We start from the raw sequence: 20,970 nt of genomic DNA on the forward strand, positions 1-20,970 counted from the left end.
AAAATAACAAAACTTTCTGCTGTGTTCCACCTCAAGACTCCAGCGGCTAGTTTACCATGAACAATGAGTTTTTATTTTTCCACTTCCACTCACCCTGTCTGCTTTGCAGCTCTCTTTGTGCACACTGATGTTGTTTTCAGTTTTGTCATTGCCAACCTGTTCTCCACTGCTTTGTTGTCCGCCCGTCAACTTTCCATCCACTCTTGTGCTGCTCTTCCAGAACCCTCAATATTTGTTTTAACCTTCTCAGACATTCAAACTAAAGTACTGCCTTAATTTTTGGAGTGTTTTATCGTTCAATGTTGTACACCGCTCCTTTACTATTCCATCTCCAGGTGCTGCATGATGTCATCGCCGGGCACCGAAAGGGGTCCGGCGATGACACGCACTGAAATGGAGTATTCAGTTTTCACTCACGTTTGTTTTGTGTTTGTTTGTTTGTCTGGGCGATATGTCAGCCATCCTTTGAACTAGGAAGCTGAAATTTTGGCACAATAGTGAGGAAGTGCTTTGTCAAAAACAATATTTTTTGTATTTTGATTCATTAATTGATTTGTTACGTAATTATTATTATCGATTAATTAAGTACTTATTTATTTCCTTTCTCATCTGGACACCTTTTGAGCTAGGAAGCTGATATTTGGACACAATAATGACCAACTGATTTGGCTGTAAAAAAGGTATTTTCGGTATATTGATGAATCAATTAATCGATTAATTATTTCATTATTCGATTAATGACTTGATTCTTTTCTTTTTTTAAGTTACAGATTCTGATGAAACGGTGGTAGTTTAGGTATTCTGTTAGCCAATTGATTAATATTTTAATTATTTTACAATTATTATTTATTTATTTTCATTATTAATCACTAATTTATTTTCTTTCTCATCTGGGCAATATCTCAGGCACCTTTTGAGATAGAAAGCTGATATTTGGACATGACAGTGACCAAGTGATGTGGCTATAAAGGATATTTTTGATTTATTGATTAATCAATTAATCGATTAATTATTTATTGATTAATCAATTAATTATTTTGATTAATGACATGTATTTAATTTTCAAAAAGTTATAGCTTCGGATGAACACTGGTGGTTTAGGTATGCTATTAGGCAATTGATTAAGAAATTATTTTACGATTATTATTTCTTGATTTTAATTATTCAATTAATCAATCGATTATTATAATCCCTCCCTCCCCCAACTCCCAATACCGTCGCTATGTGCCGCACACTGGAGGATGTTATCTATCTGGCATGGGGGTGGTGTATTTTGAATGTGTCTGTTCTTGTATATAATTATTTTCAGAAAAAAAAGGTTCAACAAAAAATCTGACATATTAAGAAATCCTCTAAAACTCTAAAGCAGTGTTTCTCAACTTTTTTCACTATGTGGCCCAACTGGCTTTTGACCTGGCATGTCTTGGCCCAGTGGGGATCATAGCAATTTTTTGAAACCAAAGAAATGTCAATAAGAACCACAACTTAATTCAATTTAGACTTTTAGAGTATTTAATGGAACAATATTTCTCATTTGAACAATTTCTTTGTGAAATGAATTAATGCGAGTGAAGTAAAGCAAATTTATTTGTGACAAAGGGTCTTGTGAGAAATTTTTAGAAGAGAACATCAAGAAAATCAATTGAAAAGGCAAATGAACACTTCAGACTTCAATGCTTTTCCATAAAAAAAAACAAGTATTTATTTTAAATTAAGAAATGAAACTCTATTAACACATTGCAATAATAACCAGGAAAATAAAAAAATATTTGAAAACTCATCTCCAGGGTGCTTTGCTTGTGGGCTGTAACACAAAACATTGCAGTATCTGCCAATTGAAAAAAAAAACTCAAACCAGTTTAACCTAAAGCTACTTTAATGAGAAATGTTCTCCTGAATTTTCTGCACCAGTTTCCAAATCCTAGGTTTTGTTGTAGAAAGCGCACATCTAAGATCTACCTCACATTCAAGGCAGTTCTGAGCCGTTGTCTTCAGCTGCACCAACGTTGAGAAGCCTGATTCACAAAGATAAGATGGCGCAAAGGGCAGGAGTTTCCGAAGGCATTCTTTTTCAATGTTGGGGTAGCTTCCCATCGTTTTTGGCCAAAACTCAGAGATAGAGGAAGCTTCAAAGACATCTCTACATCCAGAATCATTTTGAAATTCAATCAGTTCATCTTGCAGGTCATCCTGGACGTCACTGACTTTAACAAGAAAAAGATTCCTCATGAGTGCCAGTCCTTCTCTCCCAATTTTTGGAAAGTACTGCAGAAATTGTTCTCGGAGACAGCTGAGGTGTGTCACAACATCCTATGCAACGCCAGGATCCAACGGCTCATTAATAGTGACTTCTGAAAGAGATTCGAACATGGTAAAGTTCCCTTCCTCAGCCTTTCGTTTCCAGTTTTGAAGCTTCTGTATAAATGCACTGAGAGTGTCAATGAACTGAATGATAGTTGTTCCATTTCCTTGCAGCTTTAGATTCAGTCTGTTCAGTTGATCAAAAATATCCACAAGGTATGCGAGGCGAAAGACCCACATCTTTTCATGGAAGGAAGCTTCAAGTTTGTGCTTTTCTTGCATCTGTAGGAAACTCTGCATCTTTTCTCGGAGTTCAAACAGTTGCGCCACAACATTTCCTTTTGATAGCCAACACACCTTGGTGTAGTAAAGCAGGTTCTTATGCTCTGAATCCATTTCTGTGCACAATTGCTTAAACAGTCGGGAATTCAAAGCACTGCTTTTCACGTAGTTCACAATTTTGATGACTTGTTCAAGAACATCCTGAAGATGAGATGGAAGGGTTTTTTTAAGAAAGAGTTTGTCAATGAATCAGCCAATGAACAGAAATGATGCCTGGAGATAGATTTCGAACAAGCGCTTGGAAGCCACTTTTTGCTCCGAGCATAGCTGGGGCGCCATCGGTGCACACTCCACAGAGACTGTGCCAGTTGAGTTCCTCATGGTCAAATAACTCTGTTACTTTTTCCATCATATCCACAGCTCTGGTATTTCTTTCGAAAAATGGCAGAATAAGAATTCTTCCTTGATGGAATCACCCTTCACATACCGAACAAAGGCAAGAAGCTGGGAACAGGATGAATCATCTGTGGATTCATCCAACTGAATTGAGAACAATCCAAATGCAGCGTCTTTGATTTCACTATTTCAGCAATCACCTGTTCTTTTATGTCGCTAGACAAGTCAGCAATCCTCCTTTGAACCGTATTATTTGACAGATAAATTTTGTTAAACTTTTTTTCAGCTTCTTCTCCAAGCAGAATCCTAGCCATCTTCAGAGCACATGGCATGATCAGAGTCTCTCCGACTGTGTGAGATTTCTTCTGTTGCGCAATGAGGAGGCTGGAGGCATAAGAAGCCTCCGTAAGACGCTTGTTTTGTTGAAATAATGTTCCACTTTGATCCAAGCGCTGGCGCTTCATGTTCTCTTCCATTCGCTTGAAGAAGTCCACATCTTTATGTTGATGATGTGGGTGAATCTTCTCCAAATGGAGCTTGAACTTCGATGGCCGCAAAGATTGATTTCCGAGAACTTTCTGGCACAGGACGCATTGTCCCTTTAATTCTCCACGATCATGTAAGGTTGTGAATCCAAACTTTATGTATTGCTCATCATATCCTCGTTTTGTCATTTCAGAAGGGTTTCTGGTAAAAAAAAAAAAAGGAAAAAAAAAAAAAGCAAGACTAAAAAAATATGCAGGGAATAGTGGGTGGCTGCAGGTGGCCACCACCAACGCACACAGAATTGAACTCTTGTTTTAGGCCTTGTGCGTGAAAAGAATATATTATTTGGGCAAATATTGGGCAGTCTCTGTGGCCCACCTGGAAAACGTGCTGTGGCCCACCAGTGGGCCATGGTCCACTGATTGGGAACCCATGCTCTGAAGGGTGCTGCAGTGGATGCCATAAAGAGCTTGGCAACTCAAGTGGGGCATTTCACAGTAAATTCAAATCATCTGAAAAGGGTGATTGACCATTACTTGCAATCAAGGTAAAGAGTAAGCTTTGGTTGGTGTGTTTTGATTTCCCTTTTGAAATAATGGCTCATGATGCTGGGAACCCTGGATAAAATCTATTTTTATTGCATTGATTTGTCAATTGTCCACCAATGCCCTTGTAATTTATACAAAAGTCAACTCGTGACTGATGTCTAATGATGCCTTTACCGTGCATGTGATTTACGTGCGAGCTCCACCAACGAGCCTTCGATCAATGTTTACTAGAAAGTTCACCGAACACAACCCAATCAGTCTTGAGAAAATAAAAGGACATGGATGGTAAGGGTCTTTTAAATTCTTGCTCATTGCGTTTATGAGCACGATCTATATTTCCTACGAGCTGCGATTTTGTCCGAATCTCGATATTCCCCAAAACACTCGGAGTGCAAGCGGCAAATTTGATTGGTCGAGATGACATAAAATGGCGTATTATTTTGTACAAATACTGCAAAAGGGAAGGTTTTTGAAAGTTTCAAGAACGCTAGTTGTGTTCTACAGACTGCGGTGTTCAAGTATGTACGTAATTAAATTTAAATAAAATAAAGATTTTAAAGGCTGCAGAAAAAACTGTTTTCAGAAGTTTACCGTTGTTAATGCACCGTCTTTTACACCACTTTATTTAAACATTAAATTTGCTCTTCATGCCTGTTGTTTGTGTCCTTTATGACATCCCTAAAAACAGTAAGTTTTCTGTTTGGAATTATTTAAAATTTTGTTTCACTGACAGATGGGCAGACAGACAATTCCTTACTCAAGCCTTCTTTCACCTGAAAAACATCGCCCGTCTCCGTCCATCCCTCTCCTCCGTGGCTGCAGAAACCCTCATCCACGCCTTCATCACTTCCCGTCTGGACTACTGCAATAGCCTCCTTTATGGTTCACCCTCAACAATCACCAATAAACTCCAATACATTCAGAACTCCGCTGCCCGTCTACTCACCCATTCCCGGACCCGTGACCACATCACCCCCATCCTTTACAAGCTTCACTGGCTCCCCATCCCCCAGAGAATCCAGTACAAAATCCTCCTCTTGACCTACAAAGCCCTCCATAACCTGGCCCCATCCTACCTGGCTGACCTCCTCTCCAGACACACTCCCACCCGCAACCTCCGCTCTGCTGGTACCAACCTCCTGACCCCCCCCCCCCCCCATCCGGACCAAATTTAGATCCTGGGGGGAAAGGGGCTTCTCCATCGCTGCTCCCACCCTCTGGAACTCGCTACCTCACACCATCAGAGACTCCTCCTCACTCACCACATTCAAAACATCACTCAAGACCCACCTGTTCAACACTGCATTCAACATTTAACCCACAGCATCTAACCCCTGACTATCTCCTCTCCTTCTCCCTCCTTTGTGCTTTGAATATTTCCCTATTGATTCTTCTTTTTTTGCAATTGTTTTTATGTTTTGCTATGCATTATGTTTTGCACTCTGTCAAAGCGTCTTTGGGCTTCCTGAAAAGCGCTATATAAAATAAATGCATTATTATTATTATTATTACTCAGTGGGCATGCGTGGTCGTGATGAGATTCCGTAGATTTTGCAAAATTCAGAGCAAAGTACTGCTAAACTGCAGGTTCGTGTTCCAATTCATGTTCTGCAGTATTGAAAATATGGCATTGAATTGGAATTAAGTTCCTCAATCATAAACTGATGTCTGCAGACAGACAGACAGACAGAAAGACAAACAGACAAAGTGAACCTATTATTTAACCCCACATTTCGCTTCGCATACATGGAGTAAAACCAAAAAACAAAATTCCCATAGTACACCCACCCAACCAAAAGGCTTGTGTAACAATCTGGAGATTTTCCAACCTTAAAAACAATTCTGTGCCAATCATTACATGTTTATGAATGCCAAGTGGATATAACATGGCAGGTTCTTTAGAAGAAAAATCAAAATTAAAACAAATAAACAAAATGATTGAGGGATATCATTATTTCCTTTATCACCGACATGTTTTTTTTTTAATCATTACTTATTTCACTAAAACACACTCAATGGAGGTTCTGGATCATGCCGCTCTTTTCTCTTAATGCAATACTCGCCCACAGAGTGCCAATCTATACTGGGCTGTCACATGGCCATGGCATGTGTGAATAAATATAGTCTTGTACTAAATTTATTTTTATATTACGAGTACACCTGTTCACTACGGGAGCGGCAGGGGGAGTCATGTTATTATCCGTATGATTATTGCCAATTATTATATTATTACTATTACTCATTTCAGATAAGTCATTGAAAGGATCATACAGTGCATGACAATATACTTTAACATGTTAGATCAGGTCATGGAAAGGATCAGAAGTGCATGATATTATAACATGATAGATCAGGTCATTGAAACGATCAGAACGTGCATGATATTATAACATGTTGGATCAGGTAATTGAAAGGATCGAACATGCATGACATTATAACATGTTTTATCAGAACATGCATGAAATTATAACATGTTAGATCAGGTCATTGAAATGATCAGACCGTGCCTCACCATTCTAAATTCCCGAAAGTAACATTTACTTCTGTGAACTCCATGGCAACGGCAGGAAGGGTCGTGTTATTAACCCTTGGGGTTATACAGACAGCAGAGGATCTACAATCAGGAGCGATCGTTGACGTGATAAGCATGGACTAATGTCCGAATTTCTCCAAATTTATTTCAGTTCTTTGTCAAACAGCATTATCGACCATTTAAAAAGGAAATCAACCGTGTTTGTGGTTTACAATAATTTTACTTCCTGTAGAAGCCGTTGCTCCTTGGGGAACTCGGACATTATCTTGGAGTGTGAGGGATTGGAGAGGGGTGTGAGGGATTGGAGAGGAGTGTGAGGGATTGGAGAGGAGTGCGAATGGTTGGAGAGGAGTGTGAGGAGTTGGAGAGGAGTGTGAGGGGTTGGAGAGGCGTGTGAGGGGTTGGAGAGGAGTGTGAGAGGTTGGCGAGGAGTGTGAGGGGTTGGCGAGGAGTGTGAGGGGTTGGAGAGGAGTGTGAGGGGTTTGAGAGGAGGGTGAGGGGTTGGAGAGGAGTGTGAGGAGGTATTGGAGAGGACTGTGAGAAGGAATTGGAGAGGAGTGTGAGGAAGTATTGGAAAGGAGTGCGAGGGGTGGTAGAGGAGTGCGAGGGGTGGTAGAGGAGTGTGAGGGGTTGTAGAGGAGTGTGAAGAGTTGGCGAGGAGTGTGAGGGGTTGGAGAGGAGTGTGAGGGGTTGGAGAGGAGTGTGAGGGGTTGGAGAGGAGTGTGAGGGGTTGGAGAGGAGTGTGAGGGGTTGGAGAGGAGTGTGAGGGGTTGGAGAGGAGTGTGAGGAGGTATTGGAGAGGAGTGTGAGAAGGTATTGGAAAGGAGTGCGAGGAGGTATTGGAAAGGAGTGCGAGGAGGTATTGGAAAGGAGTGCGAGGGGTTGTAGAGGAGTGTGAGGGGTTGTAGAGGAGTGTGAGGGGTTGGAGAGGAGTGTGAGGGGTTGGAGAGGAGAGTGAGGGGTTGGAGAGGAGGAGTATGAGGGGTTGGAGAGGAGTGTGAGGGGTTGGAGAGGAGTGTGAGGGGTTGGAGAGGAGTGTGAGGGGTTGGAGAGGAGTGTGAGGAGGTATTGGAGAGGCGTGTGAGAAGGTATTGGAAAGGAGTGCGAAGGGTTGTAGAGGAGTGTGAGGGGTTGGCGAGGAGTGTGAGGGGTTGGAGAGGAGTGTGAGGGGTTGCAGAGGAGTGTGAGGGGTTGGAGAGGAGTGTGAGGGGTTGGAGAGGAGTGTGAGGAGGTATTGGAAAGGAGTGCGAGGGGTTGTAGAGGAGTGTGAGGGGTTGTAGAGGAGTGTGAGGGGTTGGAGAGGAGTGTGAGGGGTTGGAGAGGAGAGTGAGGGGTTGGAGAGGAGGAGTATGAGGGGTTGGAGAGGAGTGTGAGGGGTTGGAGAGGAGTGTGAGGGGTTGCAGAGGAGTGTGAGGGGTTGGAGAGGAGTGTGAGAAGGTATTGGAGAGGAGTGTGAGGAGGTATTGGAAAGGAGTGCAAGGGGTTGTAGAGGAGTGTGAGGCGTTGTAGAGGAGTGTGAGGGGTTGTAGAGGAGTGTGAGGGGTTGGAGAGGAGTGTGAGGGGTTGGCAAGGAGTGTCAGGAGTTGGCGAGGAATGTGAGGGGTTGGCGAGGAGTGTGAGGGGTTGGCGAGGAGTGTGAGGGGTTGGAGAGGAGTGTGAGGGTTGGAGAGGAGTGTGAGGGGTTGGAGAGGAGTGTGAGGAGGTATTGCAGAGGAGTGTGAGGAGGTATTGGAGAGGAGTGCGAGGAGGTATTGGAGAGGAGTGCGAGGAGGTATTGGAGAGGAGTGCGAGGAGGTATTGGAGAGGAGTGTGAGGAGGTATTGGAGAGGAGTGTGAGGAGGTATTGGAGAGGAGGTATTGGAGAGGAGTGTGAGGAGGTATTGGAGAGGACTGTGATGAGGTATTGGAGAGGAGTGTGAGGAGGAGTGGCATTGGAGAGGCGTGAGGGTGGAGAGGAGTGAGGGGTCACATATTATGTGAAATAAATAAATTGTGTTCATTACACCATTTTAACCATTTTGTAAAATTTAATGTGCAGCATGTAAATCAAGATGTCCAAATGTCACACGTCCATACCTGTGGGATTCCCACGGGTGACCCCACTAGTCTTGTACTATAATTCACCAAATGTCCGTCCGTTCGAAGGTACCGCAAAAACGGCTGAACCGATCGCATCGATATTTTGAGTGGGTAATCCTGGGATCTCCTGGAGTAAAATAGGCTATTGTGGCGGGCACAAGGGACAATAATTCCGTGCACAAGTGGGTGTCGCGAGCGTCCAGGCGGGGAACGAAAGCGCATGCCCCGCCTTTCGACCACGCCCTGGGACAAGGCGTGGCCTCGGGACATATATGCGGGCTCTAAGCTCGAGCCCGCCCAGTGCTGAAGTGCGAGCTCTTAATAAAGACTCTTTGTTTGTACCAACGCGTTGTGGCCTACCTCTCTGGCAATCGAGTCGTGTGTGCACAGCACCACACTGGTGACCCCGATTGGTTCAGCCGTTGCTGACCCCCGAACACGCCATGGCTACCAACGCCATCAAACTCCCCGAGTTTTGGGAAGCGCAAGCCGACGTCTGGTTTGTGCAGGCCGAAGCTCAATTTCAGCTCCGAGGCATCACGGCGGACGAGACCCGGTACTACCACGTGGTCGCCGCCCTCGGGCCCGGCACTGCCGCCCGAGTCGTGTCCATCCTTCGGCGCCCGCCGGGCGACAACAAGTACGAGGCGCTCAAACGTCTCCTCCCCGCCACGTTCGGGCTCACGGAGATCGAACGGGCCGACCGCCTCCTGGACCTTCCCGCCCTCGGCGACACACGACCATCCATCCGGATGGATTTCATGCTGTCACTGCTTGGAGACCAGCGCCCGGATTTCTTGTTCCACGACCTTTTCCTCCGCCAGCTACCTGCACAGGTGCGCCTCGCGCTGGCCGGTTCCAAACTAATGAAACCCCGCGCCCTGGCTGGAGAGGCCGACAAGAATTTCGCGGCCTGCGACACACGGTCGGTGTACAGTGCTGCCTTAGTGGCTCCCGGTGCGGAGGCTCCAGCGCCCCCTGCTTCCCTCGTGGCCGCTGCTACACCCCGCCGACTACCGCCGCCGCCACCACCACCGCCGCCGACACGGCCACCGCGAGGGCCACCGCCGCAAACCTGGTTCTACTACCATGCCAGGTTCGGCCGCAAGGCTAAAACGTGCCGCCCGCCCTGTTCTTTTGACAGGTCGGGAAACGACCGGCGCTCACTTGCGGCCATGAGCATCAGCCATTCCGGCAGCCTCCTGTTCATCACGGACACCTTGTCCAGGCGCCGTTTTATTTGCGACACAGGAGCGCAGGTAAGCGTCCTCCCCGCCTCCACGTCCGACAAGCAAGCCGCGGGCCGGGGCCCCGCTTTGCTTGCTGCCAACGGTACACCCATTCGCACATTCGGGAAGCGTTGCTTCTCACTGCGGTTCGGAGGGCAGCGCTTTCAATGGTCGTTCGTGACTGCCAGCGTGCCAATGGCCCTGCTGGGCGCGGACTTCCTATGTGCGCATGGGCTGTTGGTCGACGTGAAGCGCAGACGTCTCGTCCAGACCGAAACCTTCAGCCTACTCGCTTGTTCGCTGAGCGGCTCGTGGAGCGGCTCACTGAGCGGCTCACCGAGTGGCTTGCCAAGCGGCTTGCTGGAAGGTTCCGTCCCGGCGAGTTTTGTTTGCACGCTTCCGGCAGCGGATGACTTTACCCGCCTCCTAGCCAGTTTCCCGGCCCTCACGCGGCCCACCTTCTCGGCGGTGGTCGTTAAACACGGGGTGGAGCACCATAGACCCACGTTCGGGCCGCCAGTCTACGCCCGGGCATGCCGACTCGAATCCACGAAGCTCGCCATGGCGAAAGCGGAGTTCGCCACACTGGAGCGGCTGGGGATCATACGGCGCTCCAACAGCGCTTGGGCTTCTCCTCTGCACATTGTGTCGAAGCCCGGCGGGGGATGGCGGCCGTGCGGGGACTACCGCTGGCTCAATGATGCCACCACCCCCGACCGCTACCCGGTCCCGCATATCCAGGACTTTTCCGCCAGTTGGCAAACACGACCGTGTTTTCCAAGGTGGACCTCATCCGGGGCTACCACCAGGTCCCCGTACAACCGGGCGATGTCCCGAAGACGGCCGTCATCACCCCTTTCGGCCTCTTCGAGTTCCTGCGAATGCCTTTCGGGTTGAATAATGTGGCCCAGGCGTTCCAACGGCTTATGGACAGCGTCTTGCACGACTTACCTTTCCTCTTTGTCTACCTGGACGACATCCTAGTCGCGAGCGCGTCCCGGGAGGAGCACCTGCTCCACCTCCGCACGCTTTTCGAACGCCTGGGCCAGCATGGCCGAATCATCAACCCCGCCAAGTGCCGTTTCGGCATCGCCACCATCGACCTCTTGGGGCACCGCATCACCAGGCACGGGGCCGTCCCTTTACCGGCCAAGGTGGAGGCGGTCAGGGATTTCCCGCAACCCCGCACGATCAAGGGGCTCCAGGAGTTCCTGGGCATGGTAAATTTTTACCACCGCTTCGTGCCCCATGTCACCCAGCTCCTCCGCCCCCTGCACGAGGCCCTCCGGGGCAAGCCGGGCAAAGGTGACGTCGCCTGGTCGGAGCCGATGGCCGCGGCGTTTGCGGGCGCAAAGCTGGCCCTGGCCAACGCCACCATGATGGCGCACCCGGCGCCCGATGCGCCGATCACCCTCACCACCGACGCGTCGGACTACGCGGTGGGCGCGGTGCACGAGCAGTGGGTGCGTGGTGCTTGGCAACTGCTGGGGTTTTTTAGCCGGCAGCTTCGCCCGCACGAACACCGCTACAGCACCTTCGACCGCGAGCTGATCGGGCTCCACCTGGCGGTCCGACACTTCCGCCATCTGCTGGAGGGCCGCCCGTTCACGGCTTTCATCGACCACAAGCCCCTTGTGTTCACGATGGCCAAGGTCGCCGAGCCATGGTCGGCACGGCAGCAGCGTCACCTCTCTGCCCTGTCCGAGTATACGACGGACATCCGTCACGTGGCGGGTAAAGACAACCCAGTGGCGGATTGCCTATCCCGGTCCGTCGCGCACGCGGTCCACCTCGGGATCGACTATGCCCGGATGGCGGAGGACCAGACCGCTGACCCCGGCGTCCAGGCCTTGCGGACCGCCGTCACGAGCCTCCGCGTCACCGAGGTGCCGTTCGACGCCGCGGGCGCGGCCCTCCTGTGCGACGTCTCCCTCGGCCGGCCTCGCCCCATCGTGCCCGCTGGCTGGCAGCGCCCAGTGTTCAATGCCATCCACGGCCTGTCGTACCCGGGCACGAAGGCCTCCCAGAAGCTCGTCGCGGCGAAGTTCGCTGACATGGCCTCAGGAAGGACGTCCGCGACTGGGCCAGGACATGCCTCGCGTGCCAGCGCGCAAAGGTCCACCGCCACACCCAGGCCCCGTTGGCCCCGTTTGCGGTGCCCGAGCGTCGGTTCGACCACTTGCACATCGACTTGGTGGGACCTCTGCCTCCCTCGCGGGGGTTCACCCACCTCCTCACCATGGTGGACCGCACCACACGCTGGCCGGAGGCCGTCCCATTGGCGGCGACGTCTGCGGCTGATGTGGTGCAAGCCTTCATCGCCACTTGGGTTGCCCGGTTTGGTGCCCCCTTGGACATCTCGTCCGACCGCGGGCCCCAGTTCACCTTGGAGCTCTGGGCCACGGTGGCGCAAGGGCTCGGCGTAAAACTACACCGCAACACGGCCTACCACCCCCAGGCCAATGGCCTGTGCGAGCGCTTTCATCGCTCGATGAAGGCCGCGCTCCGGGCCAGCCTCCGCGAAGGCAGCTGGGCCGACAGGCTCCCCTGGGTCCTGCTGGGCCTCAGGACGGCGCCCAAGGACGACCTGCGCGCGTCCTCGGTGGAGCTTGTCTTCGGGTAACCACTGCGGGTACCGGGCGAATTTAACCCCGACTCCACGGCTCCCTGGTCCGCGGCGCAACAGCGCTCCGCCCTTCAGGAGACCACCCGGAGGTTCGCCCCGGTGCCGATGGCACACCACAGTTGCCCGTCTTCCCACGTCGCCCCAGAGCTTCGCACGGCGGAGTACGTCTTCGTCCGGCACGACGCCCACTGGACACCGCTGCGGCCCCCGTACGACGGGCCCTTCCATGTGCTGGAGACCGGGGACAAATATTTCACCATCGACATCGGCGGTGCCCCGGATCGCATCTCCGTGGACCGCCTCAAGCCGGCCCACCTCGATCTGGACCACCCCCCGCAAGCAGCTCTGCCTCTGCGTCGAGGCCGCCCCCCGGCGGTCGGACCGCCGGCACCCCCCAGCCCCGCCGTCCCGCTACTCTCCAGCCGTGCACGCATCGCCAGGGGGAATTTCGGCCGGGTCATCCGGCTTCCCCGCAAACTCACCCTTCAGGTGCGCGGGAATTCTGGGGGGGGCACGTGTGGCAGGCACAAGGGACAATAAATCCGCGCATCAGTGGGTGGCGCGAGCGTCCAGGCGGGGAACGGAAGCGCATGCCCCGCCTTTCGACCGATCGGCCACGTCCGGGGACTGGGCGTGGCCTCGGCACATATATGCGGGCTCTAAGCTCGAGCCCGCCCAGTGCTGAAGTGCGAGCTCTTAATAAAGACTCTTTGTTTGTACCAACGCGTTGTGGCCTACCTCCCTGGCAATCGAGTCGTGTGTGCACAGCACCACACTATATTGTTTTTCCAATTTCAGCTTTGGCATCCAGCATTTTCAGGTTTGGACTCCCGCATAATGTACACTTCGCATCGCAGTGATGGCGAGCACCAAAATGGCGGCTGTAAGATTAACGTGTATGTACATCTGATTACTTGATAAACGAACCAGAGAAAACAAATCGTTTGGGCAATGGGCTCTCCAATATTCGATGTGTTAACTGTTTGAATTACGTAACGTAACGTTTGTGATGATGTATTCATTGTGACGATGTTTGTGTTCACGGTAGTGTTTGATGTGACGACGGTATGAACGTAATTTCGTAATTTTTTTCGTTTTTATTTTCGTAATCGTTTAATGAACGTTTAATGTTTAATGAACGTTTAATGAGCGTAAGAATAATGTTTAATGATCATTAAATGAATGAATTAATGAATGTTATGAATAATGCCATGGCGTCACGTTGGCAGCAGTGACAATATAAAAATGTTTGCCAAGAACTTCAAAGAGAGAAAAGGAACTTTTATCAGCAATGTCGTCTATCCTGAAGTTCTAAGCTGAAGAAGAGGTACAAAAGCATTCCTTTTTTTCCCCCTAAAGAAAAGCGTACAGTTGATATTGTAGCGGCTGCCGCTGGGTGTTCACAATCGCCTTGCACCTATCAAGGACGCGGAGCGATCACCATGCCGGGCTCGTCCAGGACGCCCGGGCAGGCTCGCGCTCAACTTGCCAGGCCTCGGTCGGGACGCTGGGCCACGCCCCCTGGCGCCGGGCCTGGGCAAACCCCCTGGGTTAATAGATATATATTGCTGACCGATAAACGGGTTTTCAGAGTGCCTGAGTGTTTGATTTCAATAAAGCAACTCAGATGAATTCCAGCTTTTTGTCGCGTCCATTCTTCCGATCGACGTGGGAGCCCCAGCTCCTTCATTGGTGACCTATCGACATGGACACGGCAGTCGCCCTTAAACTGCCTACCTTCTGGGAGGCTCACGCGGCGGTTTGGTTCGCACAGGCGGAGTCCCTGTTCGCCCTGCGAGGCATCACGGCCGACGACACCCGCTTCCACTATGTGGTAGCTGCGCTCGGGTCGGCTACCGCGGCCCGCGCCCTGAGCCTCCTCGAAAGCCCGCCAGCCGCTGACAAATACGGCGCGATTAAGAAGCTTCTCCTCGATGCTTTCGCCCTCCCATCGGCGGAACGCGCACGGCGCCTGCTCGAACTGCCTGAGCTCGGCGACACGCGCCCTTCCGAGCGAATGGACTACATGCTTTCACTGCTCGGCGAGCACTCTCCGGCATTCCTGTTCCGGGAGCTGTTCCTCCGTCAGCTGCCTAACCCGGTACGCCTTGCCCTGGCAAGCACGACGATCACAGATCCCCGGGCCCTTGCCAGAGAAGCCGACAAGATCTCCGCTGCAGGACGGCGCATCGCAGCGGCGACATGGGACCCACCGCCGTCCGACGCAACAACCATGGTGCCCGAGCACCCGGCACGGTCGACGGCCGAACTGCCGACGCAATTGGCGGCCGCTCTACCGTGCCGACCACCTCCAGCACGACGACCGAGGCCTCCACCCGACCAAGCGTGGTGTTACTATCATGCCAGGTTCGGACAAAAGGCCCGGACATGCCGACCCCCGTGCGCCTTCGGCAGGCCGGGAAACGGCCGGGCCGGCGTTCATTACCAGCCATGAGCGCCGGCCACACGGGCAACTTACTGTTCATCACGGATAAAGCGTCCGGACGGCGCTTCCTGTGCGACACCGGCGCCCAACTGAGCATCATACCCGCCTCTGACCAGGACAGGCAATCCGCGGTTTGCGGCCCCTCCTTGGTTGCGGCCAACGGATCGACTATCCGCACCTTCGGCCCGCGCAACGTCACCCTCTGCTTCGGCGGCCAACGCTTTGCTTGGACGTTTGTAACCGCCAACGTGCCCATGGCTCTGCTAGGCGCCGACTTCCTCTGCGCACACGGACTGCTGGTGGACGTCCAACGGCGTCGTTTAATCAACGCTGAAACCTTCAGCTCCCTGGTATGCACATTGAGCAGCTCCGCGCCGACCGAGCTGGCATGCACCGTCCCGGCGGCGAACGAGTTTGCTCGCCTGCTCACGGAGTTCCCGGCCCTCACGCGGCCGACGTTTTTGGCCGTCGCAGTACGGCATGGGATCGAGCACCACATACCAACCACGGGCCCGCCGGTCTACGCCAGGGCCCGCCGCCTCGACCCAGCCAAGCTCGCCATAGCGAAGGCCGAATTCGACGCGTTGGAGCACCTCGGCATCGTGCGGCGCTCCGATAGCGCGTGGGCCTCGCCACTACACATCGTGCCAAAGCCGGGGGGTGGATGGCGCCCGTGTGGCGACTACCGCCGTCTCAATGACGCTACCACCCCCGACAGGTACCCGATCCCGCATATCCAAGACTTCTCCGCCCGTCTGGCGGGACGGGTCATTTTTTCGAAAATTGATCTCATACGGGGATATCACCAGGTACCTGTCAGGGCGGCCGACGTCCCTAAAACGGCAGTCATCACGCCGTTCGGCTTATTCGAAATCTTGCGGATGCCGTTTGGTCTCAAGAACGCGGCTCAGGCGTTCCAGCGCTTGATGGACGGCGTGCTGCGTGACCTGCCGTTCCTTTTCGTTTACCTGGACGACATCCTCATCGCCAGCACGTCCCGGGCCGAGCACCTCCTCCACCTCCGAACACTGTTCGGGCGCCTCAGCGAGCACGGCCTCATCGTCAACCCGGCCAAATGCCACTTCGGCACGACGGCCGTTGATTTTTTGGGCCACCACATCACCAAGAACGGGGCCGTGCCGCTGCCAACCAAGGTCGAGGCCATCACCACGTTCCCGCGTCCCCGCACCATAAAGGCCCTGCAGGAATTCCTGGGAATGGTGAATTTTTATCACCGCTTCGTGCCCCGCGCTGCTCAACTCATGCGGCCCCTCTACGAAGCCCTCCGGGGCAAGCCGGCCAAGCATGACATCGCCTGGTCCGCAGCAATGGATGCGGCCTTCCAACGCTCAAAGCGGGCCCTCGCCGACGCAACACTGCTCGCTCACCCGGTGCTCAACGCTCCCATCGCCCTCACCACGGATGCCTCCGACTACGCGGTGGGCGCCGTACATGAGCAATGGGTGAACGGGGTTTGGCAGCCACTCGCTTTTTTCAGCCGGCAGCTCCGGCCGAACGAGCTCAAATACAGCACGTTTGACCGGGAGCTCCTCGGTCTACACCTGGCCGTCCGCCATTTCCGCCACCTCCTGGAGGGCCGGCCTTTCACGGCGTTCGTCGACCACAAGCCGTTGGTTTACGCCATGGCCAAGGTCACGGAGCCATGGTCGGCCCGCCAACAGCGCCACCTCTCCGCCGTGTCGGAGTTTACCACGGACATCCGGCACGTCGCCGGCAAAAACAACGCCGTGGCCGACTGTCTTTCCCGGGCCAGCGCGAACGCGGTCCACCTGGGCGTGGATTTTGCGCTTATGGCGGCGGACCAAACCACCGACACCACGGTGCAAGCCCTCCGGGCGGCGGACACGGGCCTCCGCCTGGCCGACACCCCCTGCGCGGACACTGTCCTGCTCTGCGATGTCTCCCAAGGCCAGCCTCGCCCCATCGTGCCCGTCACCTGGCAACGCCGCATCTTCGCCTCCCTCCACGGCCTTTCCCACCCGGGCCGGAAAGCTTCCCAGAAGCTGGTGTCGGCGCGTTTCGTCTGGCACGGCCTTCGTCGGGACGTCCGCGATTGGACCAGCACCTGCACGGCCTGCCAACGGGCCAAGGTCCACCGACACACCCAGGCCCCGCTGGCACCTTTCACCGTGCCAGAACGACGTTTCGACCACGTCAACGTGGATCTGGTGGGCCCCCTCCCCCCGTCACGGGGGTTCACACACCTGCTCACCATGGTGGACAGGACCACCAGGTGGCCGGAGGCCGTTCCCCTCGTCTCCACCACCACCGCCGACGTGGCGCAGGCTTTCATCGCCACCTGGGTCGCCCGCTTCGGCGCACCGGCGGACATCTCGTCAGACCGCGGACCACAGTTCACCTCCGAGCTATGGGGCGCGGTCGCCCGCAACCTGGGGGTCAAGCTCCACCGTACTACGGCCTACCACCCCCAAGCAAACGGGTTGTGCGAGCGATTCCACCGCTCCATGAAGGCCGCGCTCATGGCCGGCCTTCAAGACGGCGGTTGGGCCGACCGGCTGCCGTGGGTCCTTTTGGGCCTTCGCACGGCCCCCAAGGAGGACCTCCAGGCATCCACCGCCGAGCTTGTCTATGGCCAGGTGCTACGCGTCCCGGGCGAATTCGTGCCCGACGCTACCAGTCCCTGGTCCGCAGCTCACCAGCGCTCGGACCTCCAGGAGGCCGCCCGACGGTTTGCCCCCGTGCCAACATCCCACCACGGTGACCCCCAGTCCTACGTCCCCCCAGCACTCCGCACAGCGGAGTATGTTTTTGTGCGTCACGACGCACATCGGTGGCCACTCCAGCCGCCGTACGACGGGCCCTTCCGGGTGCTGCGACGGGACGACAAGTCGTTCGTCATCGACATCGGCGGCAGGTCGGACCGGATTGCAGTGGACCGCCTCAAGCCGGCGCACGTGGACGTCGACCACCCACCACGGGTGGCCCTTCCGCCGCGGCGAGGCCGCCCCCCGTCCACGGTGCCCCCCACTCGACCGCCCACCACCTCACCGGACCCCCTCCCACGACCCGCCAGGGGTCGCTTCGGCCGGGTCATCAGGACCCCCCTCAAATTGACCCTGCCGGTGCAAGTCGATTCTGGGGGGACGTGTGTCGCGGCTGCCGCTGGGTGTTCACAATCGCCTTGCACCTATCAAGGACGCGGAGCGATCACCATGCCGGGCTCGTCCAGGACGCCCAGGCAGGCCCGCGCTCAACTTGCCAGGCCTCGGTCGGGACGCCCGGGCATGCCCGGGCATGCCCGGGCAGGCTCGCCCTCAACTTGCCAGGCCGCAGCCAGGACGCTGGGCCACGCCCCCTGGCGCCGGGCCTGGGCAAACCCCCTGGGTTAATAGATATATATTGCTGACCGATAAACGGGTTTTCAGAGTGCCCGAGTGTTTGATTTCAATAAAGCAACTCAGATGAATTCCAGCTTTTTGTCGCGTCCATTCTTCCGATCGACGTGGGAGCCCCAGCTCCTTCAATATTATGATTTGAAACACGATGGAATAGTATTTACCGATATGAACAGTGATGTTGAAGGAGTCCGGGCTCCAGCAGAATACGGACAAAAGGATGGCAAGGCACAAACTCGTCCGAGAAGATATTTATTCGTAAAACCAACTCGGGAACTCTGAAAAGCCCGTTTATCGGGCTGCATTATAAAGCACAACCAGAAACCGAACCGAAAGCCACGCCTATCAAGCGAGGCGTGCTTCGGTGGTCACGTGATCAACAGGTGTAGCTGATTATACCCGCACGCGCGGCACGCTTTAGTGGTCACGTGACCAGCCACTCTGGCGCCGCGGATCCCCGCCGGTGACGTCACCGGCTGGAGCAAGGAAATTCTGATGCCGGTCTTGCTTGGGGGACCCATGGGTCGCTACACACGCCCCCCCAGAATGGACTTGGTCCAGGGAGGTCAACCTGAGGGGGGTCCGGATGACCTGACCGAAACGACCCCTGGCCAGTCGCGGGGGGGGGGGGGGGGGTCCGGTGTGATGGTGGGTGGTCGGACGGGGGGTGCAGGCAGGGGGGGTCCGGTGTGGTGGCGGGTGGTCGGACGGGGGGTGCAGGACGGGGGGGCGGCCGAGGGGCCGGGCAAGTCCTCGGGGGAGGCTGCCGAGGTTCCTCGTGGGCCTCCCGAGGTTGCAGTTCGCGGGTGCAGTGCCGAGAACGCTCGAGCGGTGCACGCGAAAAGCGGGTGAGCCAACCGAGGGGCTGGTCAAGGCCTCGGGGGAGGCTGGCGAGGTTCCTCGTGGGCCTCCCGAGGATGCGGGGCTGGTCAAGGCCTCGGGGGATGCAGTGGACGGGGGGCGGCCGAGGGGCCGGGCAAGTCCTCGGGGGAGGCTGCCGAGGTTCCTCGCGAGCCTCCCGAGGTTGCAGGGTCGGAGAAGTAGTTGCGGTTGTAGTTGTAGGTGCGCGAGGGTGACGAAGCGGCCGTGCCGCGAACGTGACGAAGCAGCCGTTCTGCCAACGTCAGTGCGCGCGAAGGTGACGAAGCAGCCGTGCCTTCGGAGGGTCTTGGAATAGCTTCGCCCCTCCGGTCGTAGAGGAGGAGCCGAGCGCGGTGCGCGAACCTCATAGTCATGGCCGTCGTCGTTTCCGAAACTCCGGCATTTCGAAACCGCGTTCGAAACTGCGCCCGAAGCCGTGCGGGAGAAGCCGGCGTCACCAGCTTAGGTGGCTTCCCTGGCTAGGGCGTGCTCGCCGTGTCCGTTCGCAGCCCCCGCATCCGTGCGGGGGCAGTCGGGGTTGCGTGTTCAAATTTGGGGTCACCAGTGAAGGAGTCCGGGCTCCAGCAGAATACGGACAAAAGGATGGCAAGGCACAAACTCGTCCGAGAAGATATTTATTCTCAAAACCAACTCGGGAACACTGCAAAGCCCGTTTATCGGGCTGCATTATAAAGCACAACCAGAAACCGAAACCGAAACCGAAAGCCACGCCTCTCAAGCGAGGCGTGCTTCGGTGGTCACGTGATCAACAGGTGCAGCTGATTATACCCGCACGCGCGGCACGCTTTGGTGGTCACGTGACCAGCCACTCTGGTGCCGCGGATCCCCGCCGGTGACGTCACCGGCTGGAGCAAGGAGATTCTGATGCTGGCCTTGCTTGGGGGACCCATGGGTCGCTACAATGTGACTTTTTTATTGAAATTCTAAAAATACTGTTTAGATTTTGATGATTTGCGAGTGATATTTAACAGATGTTTATATAAATCGTTTAAATATTATCATTTGCACCTCCCAATTGAAGTCCCGCCCTTAGGGTGGGTACCGTTGCTAGTTAGTATTAATATTGTTTTGCATAACATTATTAATATATGTGATAATCATAAATTTTGTCATTAAAAGTATCTTTGGAAAAACGCCATGATAAAGCTCATTTAACACATTGATATACACCTCAACATGCAACCCCATTGACGGCGCGGGGGAGAAAAGCCCCTTGAGGAAGGGGGCAAATGAATGCACTACAACCTTCATTGTGTAACCCTTAGTCATCCTGTCAAGTTTGGTTGAGATTGGATAAGTAACGACCGAATGTGTCGCAATCAAAAAATCATCAGACAGACAGACAGACACCAAATTGCATATTTTAGTATTTCTCCAAATTTACTTCAGTTCTTTGTCAAACAGCATTAGCGACCATTTAAAAAGGTAATCAAACGTGTTTGTGGTTTACAATATTTTTACTTCCTGTAGAAGCCGTTGCTCCCACAGAAACGACATTAGTGAAGTGTGGTGCTGCGCACACAACTTGCTTGCCAAAGAGGTAGGCCACAACGCGTTTGATAAAACCAAAAGAGTCTTTATTACGAAAGCTCGAAATGCAGCACTGAGCGGGCTCGAGCTTAGAGCCCGCATATATGGGCCGAGGCCACGCCTAGTCCCCGGGCGTGGCCGATCGGTCGAAGGGCGGGGCATGTACCATCGGTCCCCGCCTGGGCGCTCGCGCCACCCACAGGTGCGTGGAATTATTACCCCTTGTGCCCGCCACACGCGCCCCCCAGAATTCCC

Source organism: Myxine glutinosa, chromosome 1 (assembly GCF_964187855.1).
Source record: "Myxine glutinosa chromosome 1, kmMyxGlut1.1, whole genome shotgun sequence".
NCBI classification, from domain to species: Eukaryota; Metazoa; Chordata; class Myxini; order Myxiniformes; family Myxinidae; genus Myxine; species Myxine glutinosa.